The sequence below is a fragment of the Leucopleurus acutus genome, assembly GCF_964270905.1.
Source record: "Leucopleurus acutus genome assembly, chromosome: 18".
In the NCBI taxonomy this organism is placed as follows: domain Eukaryota; kingdom Metazoa; phylum Chordata; class Mammalia; order Artiodactyla; family Delphinidae; genus Leucopleurus; species Leucopleurus acutus.
Window position 1 is genome coordinate 36411157 of NC_139160.1, and position 20552 is coordinate 36431708.

The following is a 20552-nucleotide window of genomic DNA, read 5'->3' on the forward strand; positions in this document are numbered from 1 at the left end:
AAACTTCCTTTTTTCCCCAAACTGAAGCTAGAAGACTTGACATAAAGTTCAGAGAAATCACCACAATAGCTCATGTTTAGACCATCTTCTTTATGCCTGTTGCTATGTGGGCTGCTCAGAAAGTTTACCTGAATATCTGATGACATCATCAGAGACATTCAAATTGCAAAAGATACTTTAAACTTGACATCTGGACCTCTTCTGAACTGGCTACACTGAGAAATCAAATGCTGATTTATAATTTGCTCCAGTTATTAGTCAGTGTTTTTCTTTTATCTCCATGGAAATGCCTCTTATTAAGTACCTGATGGCTTGCACTATAGGTCTAACTTTGGGAGCCCACCTGCATCACCATCTCCTGAAATGAGTTTAACTGAACTGACCTATTTTCAAGACTAAGAGACTGGTTCAATGAGATGGAACAATCTAACAACTCAATTTTAATTTGTTAACACTTCCAAGAAAGTTTCAGAGGAGGAACCTGTTGGGGCCAAGGACAGGCCACTCCAAAATATGTCTCAATGGCATATGGATTATTTCAAATTGAAGTTACTTGAAAAGCAGTAGGTACAAGAAGGACACTTTGACACTCTTTTGCATCCTTCAATGCAGGAAATAAATATATCATGTGACGTTTACCCTCCCTGTGCTAGGAAGCTAGTGAGAGACAGCCTTATGACCACAGATAGGAAATTCAGGGCCCAGAAGCCTGCATAAACAAGCCTTGTTACTTTTTCACTAATTTACTATCCAAGCCTAAGCTTTGCTTAAATTTCTTACCAATTTAGCATCCAGATCTAAGCTTCTTTGTTCTGTCAAATCCTTACAAATTTATTATTTCTGTATGTAAAAAGATACATAAAAACTGCCTGTTTTTGATTGCTCTCTGAGCATCAATTTCATAATCTCCCATGCATATAAAATTAAATTGGTTTTTCTCCTGTTAATCTGTCTCATGTCAATTTAATTCTTAGAACAGCTACAAGGACTTAGGAGGGTAGAGAAAATGTTTTTTTTTTCCCTCCCCAACAGTATTATCAATATATTTCCAAGGCAACTAAATGTAACTTTTTTTCATAATAGTCTTTGTATCTGAATATTAAAGGTTGTAATAAAAATAACAAGCCAGCAAACATGAATATTTAAAATGTGTGCTAAAATACAGACTTTCTGTTAGCTACTTTAATACATAAACTTATATATTCTTAATCAATTTTTGATACTGTTTCTCTATAATTAAAGCAACATGAGTAACTTTCAAGTCCTTTGGCTCACTGGTACTGAAACAACATCCATTCGACAAGTTTTTACCATCCACTTACTCAAGTTCCTCTCCAGGATCTTTTGTAAATACTATCTCATTGTTTACTCATCGATTGACTCATTAACCCATCAATAATGTATCAATGCCTACTACGTGGAGTAGCTGTGTTATACACCTAGAATAAAGACATGGATATGACACATATTTTGCCTTAAAGAAGGTCACAGTGCAATCAGTATCATAGGTAAACACCATTTCTGATAGAATGAATGAAATTGTTGAATTAGTTTTTTTAACAAAGTCATATGGAAATTCAGAGTGGGTGTTATTAGTTCTCACTGCAAAGCAAAAATTCTTTATAGTGGAAGCAAGGCTTGGGCTATCACTTAAATATAAGTAAATTTTTTCAGGTGGGAAAATATTTTAGGTATTCCAGATAATATGAATGAAACATATGATATGAAATATATGCTTGGCAATTAAAGAACCCCAAATAGAATACAAGGAATGGGTAAGTTAAGTCTGTGCTTCATGATAAAATGGGCTGAACTACCCTCAAGTAATTTGGGATTTTGTCTTGGTGACATTGGAGAAATAACAAAGATTTATCTTAAAAGATCGATTGTAGTATTGCCTTTGTTTTTGTGTACTTTGAGGTAATTCTTTCTATTGGCAGTTTTAGATTGTATGCAGTAGCAAAGATGTATGTAGAATATTTTCTAGTTAAACTATTATTCCATGCAAAAAATCATAAGCAACCAAGCTAGGACAGCAGTATGATAATCAAGAAAAATTCATTTTCTGGGAAAAATTAAAAATATATTCACATTAAAAATAATTTTATTTTTTATCTAAAAATGATAAATTTTGCAGTGATTAAGATAACTTTGACAATATTAGGTGTTATTTTATCAATAGCAACAAATGAGATATACCATTGTACATTTTATTATATATAAAGGATACAAAAATCATTGCATAGCTTAAAAGTTAAAGTCTGTTTATAATCAAAGATATTATAGGAACTTGATAGAAATACAAATTTGAGGGTCCATCTCAGGCCTAGGGCCCAGAAATCTGTATTTTAATGAGTCTTCAAGGTGAATCTGATGAACACAGAATTTTGAGAACCATTGTGCTATGATAACAGGCAGGTGGTATTATATTAAAGTAAGTTTGATATTTTAGTATTAAAAAGTTGAGGAAGTTCTTATTTGATGCATTCCATTTTAATTTGAATTAATAGGATAGGGAAGCGAGGGAAGAAGTAAGGGAAATGGAGGATTAAGGAAAGTTTTTAAGGCAGTGTGAAATAATTTTTAGGCAGAAAGAAATCCAAGTTCTATTACAGACAAATAACCTCTTCCTTTTCTTAAATTCCATATTTTATTGATACTGTGAAATAATATTATTTTATACTTCTGTACACTCTGCATAATGCCTCTGATATTAATATCCTCTTATTTCCTCTGGTATGTCTTAGATCTTTGTCTTTTTCTATTTTTACTTTTTTAGTTTAGCTTATTTATGGCCAGATCTTTTGCCTTCCATTGCTCTGCCTCCTTAATTATTTCTACAATGGTGCTTTAAATGATTTTTTAAATGTTTAAGAAATGATTAAAACAGCTTAGACATAAATAAATGCTGTGGCGACATAAATGGAAAAAAAACAATGAGATGAAATTTTAGAAAAAAATAATGTGCCATGCTTTCTATTTTAGTGGCACATTTGAAAAGTTGTTAATAATGATACTATGAGGTCAAAATCAAACTAAAAGTCTCTCTTAGAGGGGTGATAAAAGCAACCAACATTATTGCTCTCTGTTTTATTGCTCAGCTTATTAAGTTGCAGAACAGGAATTCTATGTTCTCTCAGCCTGTAAACTACCTGTCACAAGACAAACAAGCTTTTGTGCTCTGAAATTTCCTTTAGTCACACAGCAATCACTAGACATGATATATTGTATATGTGTTTTTTAACCTTGAAATTCACTTAACCTATCTCATATTATTGAATAAAAATAAAGAGGGAGCCAGATCAAGGAAAATACTAGTACTTTTTCCTTGCTTATGCTTTGAAAAATTTAAAATAATGATAACATAAATATAGAAGAGTCTATAGCACACCACAGATAGAAAGAATTCTAGATGACTCCCAGTGAGAGAAGTAATATCAACCTATTGAAAATGAATGGGACCTACTTCCACTGAGACAAGCCTGACAAATGAAGTGAAAGGGACTCAAGGAGAAATGAATATCAGGGATGATTGACCTGTCTCACTGAGTCATGTTCAGGCTATTCAACAACCTTGTAGAAAAGTGACTGGATCTTTCTTTATTTTTAGTATTCAGACCTTGACCAGCTTCACAAACCCATGTGTCTAGTCGTGCAAATATTACAAACATAGTGAAAATACAAAAGCATTCTATTAACCACCTAATTTTAAACCACCATATTTAAGTTTGTCAAAAGAAGTAGAAAGATTTGATAGAGTTATAAATAGTAAAACTTGTCCTGAATTCATGAAAAACTGGCAAAAATTTAGAGTGACCGATATAAGTAAGTAGGAAATATAGTGTAACCACTTAAGACTTCACATCTACAGCATGAAGTTAAGATACTATTAAGTAAAAAGTCTCATTCTTGATATCAATTAAATTTGTGTTTATCATTTCTTGAATGATTAAAGTTTAAAGCCTTAGTTTTCATATTTTCACAATGGAGGGAAAATATCAGCAGGTTAGGTTTATAGTCAAACTACTATTCATAATTTTAAAACTTCTAAATTTTTGTAAAACTTAGAGACAAAAGGTTTAATTCCTACTAATTATTTTTTTATTTTATCAGTAAAATAAACTGATATAAGTACCCTGATTAGACCACCATTTATCTTCTATCTCATGGTTGTTTCAAACACTTCTATATGTTTTATAACCCACATCATCATTCAATTTCAAATTATCAGCTAAAATGCTAGTTTACTGTCTGTGTTAGTTTCTTAAGGCTGGGGTAACAATTTATTAGAAAGTTTGCACTTAAAACAACAGAAATTTGTTTTCTCACAGTATGGATGCCAAAAGTCTGAAATCAAATTTCTGACATGGCTACCCTTCCTCTAGACACATTAGGGGAGAATCAACTCCTTGACCCTCTCAGTTTTTGTGCCTGTCAGCATTTCTTGTTTTGTGGCTGCATTAATACGATCTCTGCCATCATTTTCATGTTATCTGTATCTATCTAATCTTCCTCTTTCTCATTTTTTTTAAGGACACTTGTCATTAGATTTAGGATCCACCAGCATAATCCAGGATAAGGTTCCTTAATTTAATCACATCTTTTCCCATTTAAGGTAATTTTCACAAATTCCAGGAAATAAGAAATAGATTTTTATGGTCATATTCAACCTATTACATACTGTCATTTCAAAGCAAATAAGATTAAATCAATTTATGTTTCCTCAAAAGATTATTTTTAATCATAATTTGTGATTAAAAATGTTTGTCAAAAATAAAGATCATACTATTATTAACTAACAATAGATTAAAGATATTTTCCAATCTGTACAAAAATAGTGTAATTAAATGTTTTCCTTGATAGTTGTAGATTATTTCTACCATAATTATTTCTAAAAATAATTTACTATGACCTACCTCATGATCTAGCTGCATCTGGTCAAAAACGTTTGTATGGTCAATTTATGTTTTAAAAAATATAGCCCAATAGTGAGACAGAAAGCAAAGGACAGAAAATTTTTTCTTTAAATAAGCAGGTGTATTTTATGATAGGCAAAACGTGACTTTTAACTTTTAATAAAGTTTCATGAATATGATTTTTTAAAAATCGATAAAACTATAGACGATATTATTTAGAGGCAATTCATAGCTATTTTATTGAATTTAAATGAAGTTCATTGGCTAATATAATTATAAATTTTAGTTGTTTTTATTCATCTACATATTATCTCATGGTAAATAAAATTTTGTGAAAACACTATGAATAAAATATTTCTCTTTTGCCAGCATATAAAACTTCGATCCGCTTGTTTTATAAATATAAAACCTTTTCTGATTTAATTATATCTAGATATTTATTTTTCTAAACATTATTAAATACATATGGTTATATTTTCTCAATACATTTAATAATTTAAGTAACTATTCATTTTCTCTCATCAGATTTCATGCGGTACGCGGGTCTCTCACTGTTGTGGCCTCTCCGGTTGCGGAGCATGGGCTCCGGACGCGCAGGCTCAGCGGCCATGGCTCACGGGCCCAGCCGCTCCGCGGCATGTGGGATCTTCCCAGACCGGGGCACGAACCCGTGTCCCCTGCATTGGCAGGAGGACTCTCAACCACTGCGCCATCAGGGAAGCCCCATCAGATTTCATCTTTTAAAATTAAATAACAAATGACTGAACAAAACTAATTTTCATCTCAGTGATGTTTATGTGTGATGAATTAATTTGTACTGAAAGCATAGTTGTGGTTTAAAGACTATTAGGAAATGGTTCTTACAAATGCTGTCAAAGTCCATGGTAACTACATATAACCATTAAAATTTTCACACCTTAAGTATGGTCACTTAAAAAACAAAAAACAATTTCTTTACAGAAAATGAGAAAATCTTCAAAGAAAAGACAACAAATTGCTGTAGAAAATTGAATAGAAGTTATATTTAATTTTATATAAATACATATGCATATATGTGAGTATATGCATATATATATACATATAAAAACAATGTGTTCCTTTTCTACTTCTAAAAAGTCTCCAGACATTAATGTTTAGAAAGGAACAAGAGCATGTCAGGAGATAAGAATTTAACTTATTTTGGATGATGCAACAGAAATATTATATTGTAAGCATTCCATAACCTTGGCATAGACAGCAGTCTATCACTGTTAAATAAGTGCATCCTGAAAAGGACAAACACTAAATTGGCAAAAGTCTAGAAACAGTAAAAATTAAAGCCAGATCACAAAAATAGTAGCTTACTTTGAATGTAAAAAATTTGCAAACTGGGAACTTTCAATCCCCAAACTCATATGAAGCTCAGAGGCATGTATTTACAGACTGTCTTGTGTAACTGAAAATGAGGAAGTTTTTTAACTTTTACAATGATAAGCTATCAAAATTGGGATTCCAGGTGATAGAGGATAGGTTAAAAGCAATTATCCTAAACCATTTTAGGAAGATGGTTTAAGTTTCTGTTATGATCAACAGAGGCATTTACAAGAAATAACCTAAGTTAGATTTTGCTTATGTTATTGAAATAAGCTAGACTCAGTTTTGTTTACATTGCTTGAAAGGGAATTTTCAAGCCTGGTCTTTATTTTATTTTTATTTTAACAAAATGTAATTATATGACATACAAATTTTATTAACTTGTTAAAATGCATCTTTCATAAACTTTTTAAACTACTGTTCCTCCTGAGTTCTCTCTAAGCTCTCTCTCTCTGTCTCTCTGTCTCTCTGTCTCTCTCTCTCTCTCTCTCTCTATATATATATATATATATACACACATATATATATTTTTTTTATTTTTTATTTTTTATTTTTTTCGGTACGCGGGCCTCTCACTGCTGTGGCCTCTCCCGTTGCGGAGCACAGGCTCCGGACGCGCAGGCTCAACGGCCATGGCTCACAGGCTCAGCCGCTCTGCGGCATGTGGGATCTTCCCGGACCGGGGCACGAACCTGTGTCCCCTGTATCGGCAGGAGGACTCTCAACCACTGCACAACCAGGGAAGCCCAGCTCTTTATATTTTAACATGAGAAATATCATCAATAATGAAAAATAAATAATAATTGATCTTGCTTCAGTGTGCCAAAGTCTGTTTATTTAACGGTTTCCTAGGAAAAAACTATCAACAACTATAAAAATGAGTATGGAAATTATAGTTTCATAAAAATTGTATTTGTAGTGGCAGTGGGTATATATGGGTATATATTCCATACTATATTTGGTTTAAAAAATCCAGATTATTGTGGAATACTTTTTTTAGTGGAATAAAATGACTTGGTGACTTTATTCATTTAAAGTTTTAAAATAATAGATAATTTTCTTTATGTTCTCAATAAAAGATACACTTTTGCCATTATTTTTGAAATGCATTTAAAGTCATTACTCTTATACTGAAGTTAACACTCTAAATATATATTAATTGGGTAAGAATGGATTATTCTACTTTAATGCATTTTTCAGTTATTTGAAGGCTCAAATTTTATAAAATTGTTAGTTTACACATTTAGAGAGAAGTATTATATTAAACAGTATTCTTAAAAACTAATCTCTATTTGATAACATATAATAATAGCTAAAGGTCAGCTACCTACTTGGTTTCTCAAATCCACAACATTCTTTTTCCCATGTCTTCCAACAAACACACACAAACAGACACACACACACAAACACACACACACACACACACACACACACACACACACACAAGAAATAAACTATTTCCCCAACCATGAGAATGCATCAACGAATCTGTGATAAATATGTGCATTATTTCTCACATTTGAACACAGTCATTTTTGAACACTATCACTGTAATTTTGATATGATGTCATTATGACTTTAACCACTAATATATACATAAGTACATATATGCTATACATTGATATAAATGTTCTATACTGATGTGTATATATATAGTCTCTGAATTTAAAGATGCAATGTATTTACCAGGTTTTTTTTTTCTTTTTGATACATACTATAATAATACCTGACCCTCCAGTAAGAATAGATTATACCTGATTATTCCAAGGCAAAGTGATTTGTTTTAGAAAGTTTTAAGCTCAATTCAAATCAACTGTTTCTTGTAATTAACTGCTTTTATTCTTATTATCATAGACTTGTTGCTTAAGTCCAAAAAAAATCCAAAAACAATTTTTTTCTGAAATATTGCAAAATGAGTTTTAAGTGATTTAAAATATAAAGATAGCAAACATTTACTTATCAGGACACTCACTGCAGAACTTATACAATTAAATTTGAAATCTTTGGCCCTTCATGGTCTATAGATCTCTAATCTTTCCAGTCCAAACTTATCTCAATGATCTATATCAAAATTAAATCAAGAAAACAATTTATGATAGTATCAAAAAGAATAAAATAATTAGGAATAAATTTAACCAATAAGGTGAAAAATATGTACACTAAAAACTATGAAATATTGGTGAAAGCAATTGAAGAAGACACAAGTAAATGAAAATATATTTTTCTTTCATGGATTGAAAGAATTAATATTGCTGAAATATCCATACAATCCTAAATGATATACAGATTCAATGCAATCTTTATCTAAATTCCAATGTCTGCTTCACAGAAATAGAAAAAAAATCCTAAAATTCATGTGGAACAACAAAGTCTCTGAATAAATAAAGCAAACTTAAGACAGAACAAAGCTGGAGGCACTACACTCTCTGATTTCAAATTATTGTTCAAAGCTATAGTAATCAAAACTTAATGGTATTGGCATAAAAACAAACACACAGATCAACGGAACAGAATAGTGAGACCAGAAATGAACTCAAGAATATACAGTTAACTAATTTTCATCAAGGGTATCAATAATACACATGGGGAAAGGACAGTTCAACAAATGGTGCAGGGAAGACTGGGTATCCACATATATGAGATCATAGAAAATATATATTCATCTCTGTCCCCAGTACCTGGCACAGACCTCCTGCAGCCTTTGTAATTTCCTGGGTGATAAGAGCACTAGGAACATCTTTTGTTCTAATATTTGGCCTTTGACCCCAGTCTCTGACACAGGGCTCCTGAAACCCTGGTAAATCTCCTGGATGATGAGTGTCTTTCCTTCTAATGAGGCAACTTTCAGGTGGGCTCCTGGATGGCTTCTGGATGAGGGCTGGTCAACCAGAAAGAACAAGCCACGATTAGAAGCTTGGAATTTTCAGCCCTGCTCCTCATTCCTTGAGAAGGGCTAAAAATGGAATTAATGATCACTTATGCCTATGTGATGAGGCCTTTATAAGAATCCCAGTAGCATGGGGTTCAGAGTGCTTTCAGGTTGGCAAATACATTCATGTACCAGGAAGGTGATACACCCCAACTCCACAGGAGCAGAAGCTCCTGCACTTGGGACACTTCCAGATCTCACCCTGTGCATCTCATCTGGCTGTTTTTCTTTGTCCTATATTGTATCCTTTAAAAAATAAATATAAATATTTTCCTGAGTTCTATTAGCCACTCTAGCAAATTAATCAAACTCAAGGAGGGGGTCATGGGAACCTCTAATTTATAACCAAGTCAGACAGAAATTGTGGGTAACCTGGGGACCTACTACTTGCACTTGGCATCTGAATGTGGGGGAGGAGCAGTCTTGTGGGACTGAGTCCTTAACGTGGGAGTGGACACTAACTCCAGGTAAATAGTGTTTAGAATTGAGTTAAATTGTAGGACACCCAGCTGGTGTTGCAGAGAATTGTTTGTTAGGGGAAAATATCCCCACATATTTGGTTACCAGAAGTCTCAGAAGTGGAGTGTTCCTTGTGAAGGTAGAGGAGAAAGACACACAGGACAGAAATATACTGGAAGAGGAGAACCGTAGGTTTTTCCAATACAACATGTAAAAGAATAAAATTGGACATTTATCCTACACTATACATGAAACTCGATAAAATACTTTAAAACCTGAAACTATAAAACCCCTAGACTAGAAGAAAACAAAGGAAAAAAAATCTTGAGAGTAAAGACAGCATTCAACTCCAGTTTTATAGTTATTCCCTTAAAACAGATAATTCTCTACTTCTTACCAAGTTAACGTTCAGAGGACTTAATTTTTCATGTGGACACATAAGAAAGTAAGGTGAAGCAAATTTTCCTCATGTTGTTAATATGTACTTTAATTCTGGGAATTCAAATAAAGCCTAAAAGGGAGAAATCTGTCAAATGAACTGGACAGCTGAACAGCAGATACCTGAGGCTGCAAAACATAAGTGTGTCCAATTACTTTCAATCCAAGCAGTCCACAGAAGCCAGAAAATACATAAAACTTTATGAAATAAATTTCATGATAAATTTTAACTGAAAATGGAATGTGTAGATGGAAATGTTATATAGAGAGTTAAAAATATACAACTGTGACATTAGAATATAATATATATTTATAAGGTATTTGTCTCTGTTATATCAAAAACAAGAAGGCAGATACAAACTTAAAACATCAAGCACAAATTATGGAGAAAGTGAGGGAAGTGACATCACAGCCATTATACCAACACTTATTGAATACTTCCCATATAATATTTCATGAGTTCACAATCTATAAGGAACATGAGTTTGCAAAGAAATGCCTGAAAAGTAACATAACTTTATTTTTGTGGCACTTACAAAAATGGTAACGAAGAAAACAATGACCAACTCATTGAAAAAATTAGGGGAGATATCACAAAGGAGAAAATAATTTAGTTAGACATTAAAGATAGACAGAAACTTTTATCTTTGGACTCATGGAGAAACTGGAGTCCCAAGATATATATTAGATAATAAACTACAGTAATGTGAAAGAATGCACTATTTAGATTTTTTTCCAGAAATGACAGGAACTATTAAAAGAGAAAATATTACCCATGAACTAATCTGACACATAAGGAAAAACAAATATTGTTAAAGTAACAGTAAACTAATGTTAATTGAAATCCTTTTATCTTCCAGGTGAGATGATGATAGACAATTAATATATAATATATATCTCATTTAATCATTCCTGCAAGTATTATTGACAAGCACATTATAGCCCAGGTTTTACAGAGAGTAGGTATGAGAAGTCACCAAACATATTATCCTTTCCCAATTTGACTGAATGCAAAGTATTTTGTAAGATGGAGTCCCCCACTCCTCTTAAAGTCATTTACAAAAAAAAAAAATTGAAAATTAAAATTAGTAATGTCAATAAGGCCTAGAAATAGAGTTTTAAGTTCCTTAATTTCACTTTCATATCTAATGTTGCCATTCATTCTACAATAGAAAGTCAACCTTGCTACAACTGAAACCCTTAGGCACCGAATCCTTGATGTCATCAACACCTATGGCTTCTCCATCATTTCTCTCTTCTAAAGCAGTCCTGAGTGGGTGTGTCTAATTGGTGCAGCAATGTTTGCCTGCTTCCATAAGTAGGGGAGAGGAATTTGTTATGACTTTTTCTTTGAGGCATAGGACTCATTAACAAGAATCCCAAAAGGAAAAAACAAAACTCCGTTAAAGGCATCCTATGGCCTTATATTCCAGTTTGGAAAATGAATATCCACTATAATTGGTGCATGCAAAGTCAATAGCTAAGGAGGTTTATAAATGGAGGAGATATCAAGTTGAGTTAAAAACTTAATCCACTTTGTTCTGATAGCATAGCTTTCTTTATCCTCACATCACAAGGATCTTTGTACTAAGGAGAAAAAAAAATTATAAAGATAGAATAAGTAAAAATTGGCTCAAAAGGAATAACTCAACAAAAAATATGCACAAATATATAGCCATTATGCTAAAGTAAAAAAAAATGAAGTTGAAAATATATATTTTTTAATTTTATGAACAAACAATATCGACCTTAGTTTTCTAAACTTTCTAAAGATTCCTCGTAGAATACAGGTTATTCATTATGTGATACAAGTATTCTTAATTTATTAGTATCAAAAACTTCAAATATTTTTTTGGACTGCAATATGAATCAATTTTATTCAAAATTTATAAACGTGTTTATGATAAATAAGAGAAGCACAATTTTCTATAAACTGTATAAAATAAACTCATATCTTGAAGAAAATGAGAAGTTTGCTTTATATAGTGCTATATTCAACATAAACTATTTTCAAAAAAAAAATCCTGAGTTTTTATAATACCTGCTAATATAAAGTTGATTACCTCTGCTCACTTGAGGAGACTTTCCAGAGGGCCTGGATCTTCTAGCTTCCTTATGTTAGGACAATATATATATATGAATGAAATTACATGAAAATGTAAAAGGAGTGTTTGAAATATCACAATACCACATTTCAAATGGTATTAAAATAACCATGTAATGATTGATAAAAAAAATTGATATTGTAAAACTTAAACGTCAAGCATATACACAAGATTAAACACCATCAGCAAAAACAACATATAGATGCTCAATGCCCAGTGGACTTAGATGGTTGGATAAACAGATGAATGGATAGATGGATAGATGGGTGATTGACTGTTGGAGAAGACATCATAACTTACATAATATTTGGGCTGGATCTTCTGAAAATACAGAATAAAATGATGTTTCCTCTTCTTCTATACTCTTTCCTAAGTTTTTGTTTGTCTTTTTAAAATTTATTTATTTTTGGCTGCATTGGATCTTTGTTGCTGAATGTGGGCTTTCTCTAGTTGCTGCGAGCGGGGGCTACTCTTCATTATGGTGTGCAGGCTTCTCATTGCAGTGGCTTCTGTTGCAGAGCACGAGCTCTAGGCACGTGGGCTTCAGTAGTTGTGGCTTGCGAGCTCTAGAGTGCAGGCTCAGTAGTTGTGGCCCATGGGCTTAGTTGCTCCATGGCATGTGGGATCTTCCCGGACCAGGGCTCGAACCTGTGTCCCCTGCATTGGCAGGTGGATTCTTAACACTGCACCACCAGGGAAGCTCCCTCTCCTAGTTTTAACAAAACTATTATTTCTCTAGTGTCCCATGACAGAACTTTGTAAATCATCCTTATTTTTCTCTATCCCTGTCTAATCCATTTCAGTCACTTCATGAAATCAGTATAATACATGAATAATAAAAGCAAGAAAGTATATATGAGTGGAACTAAGTATTTGCTAAGATTAGTTTATTCAACATGACCCAGTTTTATGTAATAATAATTATGTAAAATTCTTAAGGTATCTTATATTGGATGATAGGATCTGATACAAGCAGGGCTTCTGGAAATTTAGTCCTAATGAAAATTCACTCTAATTTACAGTATATACAGTGACAATGATAAGGGCTGTCCTTAATATCTTGAACCTAAGACATCTGGGCCTACAAATATATTCTTAATTGTCTAGTTTACTCTTATGTACCTTATTACTGCAATTAAATGTGTTAGTTGGTAGATTATTATTATTATTGTTATTGCTTTTATATAGAAATTAACCATGAAATTAATTTCATTTTTGCTATTTATGATGCCACTAGTCCATATTGTCCTATGTCAGAAAATATATCCTATACTCTTATTTTTGTTAATAACTATATGAAATTAAACAAATCATTTAAATTTTTGAGTAATTTCTCTCTGCAAAATTAGGTGGCTAGATTAAGTAATCACTATAGATGTTTTGAGCTTTAATATTGTTTACTAAGAAAAGAAAAATGGCAGATAAATACTTTCCTACATCATGCTAATACTTAATTCCTAAAAAGAGCTTTTCCATAAATTACCTATTGGATTTCCTATTATAGAATATTAAATGGATTTTTATCTCTCCCAGATTTAAAATCTTCTAGTTCCTTCACTTGTATATTCATATTTTAGCTGAAATGATCTCTTGCACCTATAGATTTCAACAATGGTACTGTAAAACCATTAGCTATTTTTAAATTGCCCTCAAATTTTATACTTCTTTTTTACTTTGTCCATGTTCTGAAGGTAAATTCTATATTCAAAACAATAAGAACAGGAGATATGTGAAGACAAATACAGGGCTCCCTATTTTTTCTTCTACTTTGCACATCAATGAAAATCTGAAAACTGACACAGAGCAAAGGAATGCTAAGAAACACAATACCTCTCCTTGAATCAAGATGTCTCCTTTGGGGGAGAGATTGCATAACTTTTGTCACCAGTAGTATTCATTCAGACTGATCTAATAACAGAAATGTTTATAAAGTTGACAATATAACAAAGAAATGGAGGTGAATATATGTGTTAAGCATTGGGTGTATGTGTGTTTCCTTTGTTAAAGATCTGTGCATTTCAAAGTTTTGTTCTCTTGTTCTTACATTTTCCCCTAGAGCTCAGAGATAAGTAATGGTACTGCTTTAAATTGTGCAGAATAAAAGCAGTTCACACCTCACCCATAGTTCACCCTCACTGACAGGAACATGTGATCATACAATCCTATCAGTCTATCATATTTTCCATTAATGGAAAAGAAAATATATTTAATGTGGGAGTTGATATTCATATATGGATAGTTGAATAAAGGGAAGATTTCAGTGTTTCTTAATCAGGCTACTTAATATATATTTTGCTAGATAATAATACCTTCAGGTTGCACTATCCCTAGTTTTACAATATTTGAAGTTCTGTCTTTATCTCCATGAAAACTTTTCAGTTGCAGCTGAAGAGCTAAAACAGAAATGAATATCCAAATATATGTCCCTCACATGTCCTATTTTTAGAAAGTATAGAGTTTTTCATTATTTCACCTTGGTTATGTAAGTCATAATCATATAATCTTTTCTTACAGAGAGAATTGGATTTTTCAAGTATCAAAAAATAAAAGGAAAGCATAAAATAAAGACATATTGATGATATTGACTGTATATTAACCTGGATCTCCTTGAAAGCACAACTAGAATCAAAAACTTAGTGTCAATGATTGATTTGGAAAATGATCCCTGAGTGCAAAAATTGGAAGTCAGATGAATGGACCAAGGAAAGAAGGAAAATCAATCCAAGAAGCATCTTCAAGGTGACCACTGCTAAGGATGACAGGTTTACATGCTCACTGACTCCTTTTGATGAGTTTGAGTTCATTTTCTGATTTTGAGCATAAAAGATTAAAGAAAATCATTTATATTTTTAAGGAGAAATCAAGCTTCAAAGTGTTTTTTAAGACTCTTGTTAAATTTCTAGAGATTTTAAATCTCCAAATTAAATGCATTCCTGGGTCCTTCAACAAGTAGTAGACTCTTAAGAGTTTGCCACTGACTCTAAGGCACACCTTGGGAAGGCAAATAGGTCAAAAGTGGTTTCAAATGAAAATATTTCCCACAATGGTCTCTCTAATCAAGGATGAGTCCAGAAAGGATAATTCATTTTGTGTCATCATAGCCTGCACTCCTGAAAGTCCAATCCTAAATTCTCGTGTATTCAACTCTGCTTACACAGCTATAACAACAACAACAAAAAGTAGAGTAACAAAGTACCCTTGGAAAAACAAATCAGGCACAAATGGCAAGGGGGCGGGGAACAGTTTATACCAGCATTTCCCTTTTAGCAACGTTTACTTGCCATCAACACAAGCCTGAACAGAGACTCCACAAACTGAAATTAAATTCTGCCAAGATCACAGGGAATGCCAGTGGTTTGACCAGAGAGCATCAAGGGAAACTCCGTAGCTTCCCACTGACTTTGGAAAGCTGCAAGATCAACATCTGGACTTCAGGCCATTTCTGAAATCAGAATTAAGAAAGTGAACCTCCTCTCTCCCAAATCTGCTGCCCACAGATAAAAGTGGGAGGCAGTTATCTTCAAGCTGCTACCCCCAAATGGTCAAGATTGGCCCTGCTGTGCTGAGTTTCCCTTTGCCTAGGTGTGCATGCGTGATTATCACAGAAACCACCTTCCATGGCATTAGAGAAGTCCCTAAAAGAGGAAGTGAAGGGACTTCCCTGGCGGTCCAGTAGTTAAGACTTTGCTTTCCAATGCAGGAGGTGTGGGTTCCATCCCTGGTCCAGGAGATAAGATCTCGCATGCCTTGTGGCCAAAAAGCCAAAACATAAAACAGAAGCAATATTGTAACAAATTCTATAAAGACTTTAAAAAATGGTCCACATCAAAATTTTTTTTTAAAAAAAGAAGTTTGTTTTTTCTTTTTTAAAAAGAAGGAAGTGAGAGTTCTATAGCAAGATTTGGGTCAGGAGGCTGACCAGATATACTTGAACAAGACTTGCTCAGAGTCATCATGAAATGGTTACTGATGGAAGAGCTCTAGATAGAGTTGGAGCCAAAAGATTCTATCGTGGCACACAAATTATGCCCCATAGGACTTGTCATCATGAGTGCTGCTCTATTGGAGTGTCAACTAAAGCAGAACTAATGCCATAAGTTACTTTGGTTAAAAAAATATGATTTTTATATCCATATTACTGAGGTAAAATCTACTGGAACTGAAAATAAAATATAAAATAATTTTTATTTTTCAAGATCTTACTCTACCATTTTAGAGTTTCTATCTTGTTCTAAAAGGAAAAATTACCATGTTAATTGAGGTATGTCAATAAAAGTGGCAAGGGAAATTGGGAAAAAGCATACAGCCACCAGGCTGAAACTGAGCATACAGCCACCAGGAAAATATCACCACTTAAGGGTATATTGGAAATAAAATTGTGTCCAGATTTATTAGGAGTAATAAAGCAGACATTACTGTGGGAAAATGAAATTATGAAAGCCAAAAGTTGTTTTCTGACCAAAGATTATAGTTTACTTATAGTCTAGATTTTCTAATATCAACTAGTCTATGAAATGACTGACCTTTAATATAATATTTGTTAGTTGGGAAAACTAGTTTTCTTTTCAGAAAAATTCACACATTCAATTTACAGAGTTCTCAATGCAGTTGTTTTTTAGTAGAACAATGCACACCCTTTAGCTGTTTATGGTTGAATTAACTATTAAGACTTGTATTTTTTTATAAAAAGCTATAAGTTAATTAACCTAAAAAATGAACACAGAAAAAGCAGGATGTATCCACAGGTGGTAAATCATTTCAACTGTGAGGGAAATGGGAAAGTAAAAGTGATAGCCAGCTGTTCAAAGCAGTGAAAATTTTACCCAGAAAACTGGAACATGAAATCCAAGCTAAAACTTAGTGCAATCCCTTCAAGACAGCAGATGCTCAAGGTGGAATAAAAGGGTGACAATTTGTTGTAGAAAATTACATTGATATTATGATCTATGATCCAGACATCAAAGATCTCTATTAATCAATAGTCCAATATTACAACTACAATTTGATTGCACTGGCAAAGAAAATGAAGATTTTGTATTAAAAATGCATAGTAAAACCATCTGGAATGAGACCCTGTTAGTACACCATCCACCCTTAGGCAGATGCTTGACAAATGCTGCCGAAAATAACGAGACCAGGTGTATTAAAAAATAAAACAATTAATCACAGACCTCTCTCAGAAAAAAGCACTTTTGGATGTTTCATGGAGAATATAAAGAGAAGATAGAGATTTTAGATCTATTTAATAACAGATAAAGGCTGTTAAAAGATAAAACAAATCCATAGAAAAATATAGAATTAATTTTACCATTGATAAATATACTAGATGAACCATAGTAAACAGCAAATGCCCACAATATCAAAGCAATAAGGAGACTTCATTAATTAACAGGTCCTACAGCAGGGGGTGGAATTATTTAAACTAATATAAATTACCTTCTCAGGTATTGCTATAAAATTGAATATGATATAATTCAGCAAATTAAACACTATGCTCTTTTATTTATATTTTTCCTCTTTTTAAAATTATCTTTAGTTGTTTTTTAGTAAGATATTAGACCCTTTAATTAGGGTTTTACACACTTACATATCAATGGGAATGCTGGAAAAAAGCCACTAATAGTACTATCTTAAAAGGGAATCACATATTAGTGTTTTCCCTTCATAGGTTTTCCTGAATTTTAAGTTATTTAATTTGATTTTTGACCCTCATGAGATATTCTATCTGAATGTGAGAAATTCACAGAAAAATATTTTTTGACCTCCTATCTCTTAAGAATTATGTTATATATACATTGAACATCAGAGGGCTGACTTAGACTTAATATTTCACCACTTCTCTTAAAACAAGGAAATCTTGAAACTGTATAAGCCTTTGATTTTTACTTATAATATGTATTTCATATATGTACATTAAACCTCAGAATACAGTGCTATAAGTTTGTCTTAAAACCATATTTTCAGAAAAATCAAGGGAAAATACTCTTTTATATTTCACCCGTATTAGTATTTCCAATGTGTCTTGACTACCTGTTTCTTTTGTTTGCATTTCACATCAGGCCAAAAATTTACTGTAGCATTCCTTGTATTGCATGTCCGTTGGTGGAAAAAAAAATCTTTTTCTTTCTTTATTCTGAAATGAGGTTTTTTTTCATTTCAAATGTCTTTATTTAGTATATTTATAGTATATTTTTGCCTGATTTAGAATACTAGGTTAACCTTTTTTCAGCATTTAAAATAGTTTTCTTACTGCCTTTGGCCTCCATTTTTCTGAATAGTCAGAAAATTGGCCATCCCGTTTTCTGAATATCCAATCAAGTTCCATAATATTTGTGCAATGTGTCATTTTTCTCTGGCTTCTTTCAAGTTATTCACTTTATCTTTCTTAGCTATTTGGTTGTGATGTACTTAAGTGGCTATTTTGTTTTTATTCTTCCAGATTGGTGTTCTCTGAGCTCCTAAATTTCTAACTTTATGTAAATGTATGTCTTTTCCCAAACAGCTACGATGTTTTCACTTTTTTTTTTCTTTTGTTTTCTGTACCACTCTCCTCTTTCCATAGGAACTACAATACACATACAGTAGACCTTTTGATACTGCCCAAGAGATCCCTGAGACAATTTTTTTTCTCAATAATCTTTCTCTTTTTTTAAAAAAATAGATGACTTCTATTGATCAAGTTTTAAGCTGTCTCTTTCCTTGGCCATTTCCACTTTATTCACAAGCCTATTTAGTGAACATCTTATTTTATATACTGCATTTTTACATCTAGAAATTATTTTTTTTTCTTTGCTGAGAATCCTTATCTTTTATTCATTATCATAATATTTTCTCTACATCCTTGAGCTTATATGTGTTAACTGTTTTAAAACTATTTTCTGATAGTTACAACTTCTGGGTTATTTCAGGCTTGTTCTCTGGTTATCTTTTCTCTTGAGAATGGTTCTTGTTTTCCTGTTTCTTCAACACTGTGAATAATATGATATATTGTAGAAATTATAGATTCTGCCACATTCCTCTAAAGAATATTAAATTTTTAAGGGGCAATTATTCTGCCTGAGTTCATACTATAAATTCTATTCCTTTAGCAACCAGTGGTAGCCCAAATTTCAGTTTGTTTGATTTTTTTTAAATTTAGCTTGCCTTCATGAAATCTGGATCGCACATATGTAATTTAGAGAGCAGCAATGGAGTGAACATTACACACAGAAATTATGACTGAATTTTTTGACTTTCCTCACTTTTCAGAAATTGTGATCTAAACCCTGTTCTCTGTTTTTTCAGGACAATATTGCATGGTTTTCAACTACTCTTTGTTTTACAAACTCTGACTAAAAAATATAAAAATAAACTGCAAACGTATTTGGGAACTGCTACAGTGTTCATGATGAATTGTTTATATCAGGCCTCAATGCCTTTTAGTTAATACAATGTGTGTTGCTTCTTCTTCTGTGTCTTTGCTGCTGCCAATATCTGGAATCCAGAACAACCATACCCCATATCTCAACTTTTGTATATCCAGGGACACAGTCATTTATTCCATTAACTACTATTCATATTTCAGATCACAGTACAGTTGCCTCTGTCTCTGGGAATATTTTGTTGACAGGGCTGAAGTGGTCAGTTTTCATTGAATTGAAGTGATCAATTTTCTAGATTGAATGCTCTATAATCATTGAATAAATTCATAAATGAGAGAAAAACTGGAGAATTACTAAAAGCATGAATGAATAACTGTATGAATAAGTAAACAATCTTTAATGAACATCAAGATTGTTTCTTCGAAGTGGAACACTTTTCTCAAGTTCCTATATATCCACTTCAGCTGCAGCTCAGATCTCACATTATTAAGGCTCAATACTTGTATTTGATATAAATATATAAATGAATGAGTAAATAAAGTCATTATAAGGAATTGACTTTACTTTTGTTTTTAGAGTAGAAAAGTGTCTTGGTTAATGGTGAAAATGAAGGGAGGAAAAAGAAAACCTCAATAAAATCAAGAAAAATGCATAAAATTGGAAAATAAATGTAAAAAATAAGTTAATTTTGGAGAAATTTTATTTAAACTTTGGAGAAATTAAAAGCTTAAAATGTTATGATTGCTCTTCTCTTCTAGAATATCTTCCAATCTCTGTAAGCCCTTAGTGATTTCTCCCACCTCCCAGGTCCCACAGAATTTAACAGCTGAACCATTCATTTACACTTTACGTAAAATTATTTATGTATTGTAAGCACATATGTATTATAAGTACTATTGATTGCAAAGGCTGTGGTTTATACTGTTTTGTAAGACAGTTCTACTACAATTTCCACAACATAATAGGTGCTCAAAGTTGTAAAATTAATTAG